Raw genomic sequence first — 3,307 nt, forward strand, 5'->3', positions numbered from 1 at the left:
GTGAACAGGCAGTGGCTCGGGTGGTTGTTGTCCTTGATGATCCCTATGGCCTTCCTGTAACATCGGGTGGTGTAGGTGTCCTGGAGGGCAGGTAGTTTGCCCCCGGTGATGCGTTGTGCAGACCTCACTACCCTCTGGAGAGCCTTACGGTTGTGGACGGAGCAGTTGCCGTACCAGGCGGTGATACAGCCCGCCAGGATGCTCTCGATTGTGCATCTGTAGAAGTTTGTGAGTGCTTTTGGTGACAGGCCGAATTTCTTCAGCCTCCTGAGGTTGAAGAGGCGCTGCTGCGCCTTCTTCACGATGCTGTCTGTGTGGGTGGACCAATTCAGTTTGTCTGTGATGTGTATGCCGAGGAACTTAAAACTTGCTACCCTCTCCACTACTGTTCCATCGATGTGGATAGGGGGGTGTTCCCTCTGCTGTTTCCTGAAGTCCACAATCATCTCCTTAGTTTTGTTGACGTTGAGTGTGAGGTTATTTTCCTGACACCACACTCCGAGGGCCCTCACCTCCTCCCTGTAGGCCGTCTCGTCGTTGTTGGTAATCAAGCCTACCACTGTTGTGTCGTCCGCAAACTTGATGATTGAGTTGGAGGCGTGCGTAGTTAAAAGTTCATTTGTGGGATTTCTTTCCTTCTTAATGCGTTTGAGCCAATCAGTTGTCCTGTGACAAGGTAGAGGTGGTATACAGAAGATGGCCCTATTTGGTAAAAGACCATGTCCATATTATGGCAAGAACATCTCAAATAAGCAAAGAGAAACGTCAGTCCATCATTATATGAAGGTCAGTCAATCTGGAAAATGTCTCATGAGTACCGTCACAGGAAAGGAAGACCCAGAGTTACTTCTGCTGCAGAGTTCATTAGAGTTAACTGCACCTCAGATTGCAGCCTAAATAAATGCTTCACAGAGTTCAAGTAACAGACACATCTAAACATCAACTGTTCAGTGGAGACTGCATGAATCAGGCCTTCATGGTTGATTTTCTGCAAAGAAACCACTACTAAAGGACAGCAATAAGAAGAAGAGACTTGCTCTCACCAAGAAACACAAGCAATGGACATTAGACTGGTGGAAATCTGTCCAATGGTCTGATGAGTCCAAATTTGAGATTTTTGGTTCCAACCACTGTCTTTGTGAGACGCAGAGTAGGTGAAAGTGGTCAGAGGAAGCAGATGCTGAGCAACAGGACTGTTTTGCCAGCACAGACTGGATTCTTCCGATGGCATTGAGGAGTACACCACATCAGTCACTTGCTTCATCAATAAGTCAAGTCACTTGCTTCATCAACAAGTGCATCGATGACGTCATCGCCACAGTACATACCCCAACTAGAAGCCATGGATTACAGGCAACATCCACACTGAGCTAAAGGATAGAGCTGCCGCTTTCAAGGAGCTTATAAGAAATCCCGCTATGCCCTCCAACGAACTATCAAACAGGCAAAGTGTCAATACAGGACTAAGATTGAATCGTACTACACCGGCTTCGACGCGTGTCGGATGTAGCAGGGCTGGCAAACTATTACAGACTACAAAGGGATGCCAGCCACGAGCTGCCCAGTGACACAAACCTACCAGACGAGCTAAATTACTTCTATGCTCGCTTCGAGGCAAGTAACACTGAAATATGCATGAGAGCACCAGCTGTTCCGGAAGACTATGTGATCACGCTCTCCGTAGCCGATGTGAGTAAGACCAGGTCAACATTCACAAGGCCATAGGGCCAGACGGATTACCAGGACGTGTGCTCCGAGCATGCACTGACCAACTGGCAAGTATCTTCACTGACATTTTCAACCTGTCCCTGTCCGAGTCTGTAATACCAACATGTTTCAAGTAGATCACCATAGTCCCTGTGCCCAAGAACACTAAAGGTAACCTGCCTAAATGACTACCAACCCGTAGCACCCACGTCTGTAACCATGAAGTGCTTTGAAAGGCTGGTCATGGCTCACATCAACACCCTTATCCCAGAAACCCTAGACACACTCCAATTTGCATACAGCACCAACAGATCCACAGATGATGCAATCTCTATTGCGCTCCACACTGCCCTTTCCCACCTGGACAAAAGAACAGCTATGTTCAACACCATATTGCCCTCAAAGCTCATCACTACGCTAAGGACCCAGGGACTAAACACCTCCCTCTGCAACTGGATCCTGGACTTCCTGACGGTCCGACCCCAGGTGGTAAGGGTAGGTAACAACGCATCTGCCACGCTGATCCTAAACACGGGGGCCCCTCAGGGGTACATGCTCAGCCCCCTTCTGTACTCCTTGTTCACTCATGACTGCCTGGCCAGGCACGACTCCAACACCATCATCAATTTAGCCGATGGTAGGCCTGATCACCGACAACAATGAGACAGCCTATAGGGAGGAGTTCAGAGACCTGGCCGTGTGGTGCCAGGACAACAACGTCTCCCTCAAGGTGATCAAGACAAAGGCGATGATTGTGGACTACAGGAAAAGGAGGACCGAGCCACGACCCCATTCTCATCGACGGGCTGCAGTGGAACAGGTCGAGAGCTTCAAGTTCCTTGGTGACCACATCACCAACAAACTATCATGGTCCAAACACACTGAGACAGTCGTGAAGAGGACACGACGAAGCCTATTCCCCCGCATAATACGGTGTAAGTTAGTTCATTGGCTGGGCAGCTGAAACTGTGTAGCATAATACAGTACAAGGAAAGTAAAAAACCGAATAGCCTTCATTAAAATGTATCTGTTCACTTCAGTTTGATCCTCTGTTCTGTTCATACACTCTGGTCGGCGAGGAAAGTAGCGTCAATGTTCCCTTCCCTTTTGGCCTCGTACACTATAATAAACAAACAAACACATCAATCTACCAATGAATCAATCAATAATCAAACCACGTTGTCCTCTGTATCTCATTTGGTAGAGCACGGCTCTTGCAACTCCATGATAGTGGATTCCCGGGACCCACCCGTGAAGGATAATGTAAAACGGGCACGACTGAAAGCTGCTTTGGATTAACAACGTCTGCTGAATGGCGTTTATTCTATATTGCGTAACATGTTCAGAACCTTCACTGTGGTGAGGGCTGAGGATCTTATTGGCTGTCAACAGGTCCTGGAATGAGGAATACGTGTGACAGAGTGACGGTAAGGAGTCGGGTTTACAGACTTCCAGACTAGTATCGACGTTGGTGTGATGTGATATGATCTATACTCCACCGGGGATTCCCATCTCTGAGAGAGGGCCTGGTCTAAAGGAGTGCACTATATATAGGGAATAGGGTGTCATTGGGCCTGGTCTAAAGGAGTGCACTATATAT

Source organism: Oncorhynchus mykiss, chromosome 6 (assembly GCF_013265735.2).
Source record: "Oncorhynchus mykiss isolate Arlee chromosome 6, USDA_OmykA_1.1, whole genome shotgun sequence".
NCBI classification, from domain to species: domain Eukaryota; kingdom Metazoa; phylum Chordata; class Actinopteri; order Salmoniformes; family Salmonidae; genus Oncorhynchus; species Oncorhynchus mykiss.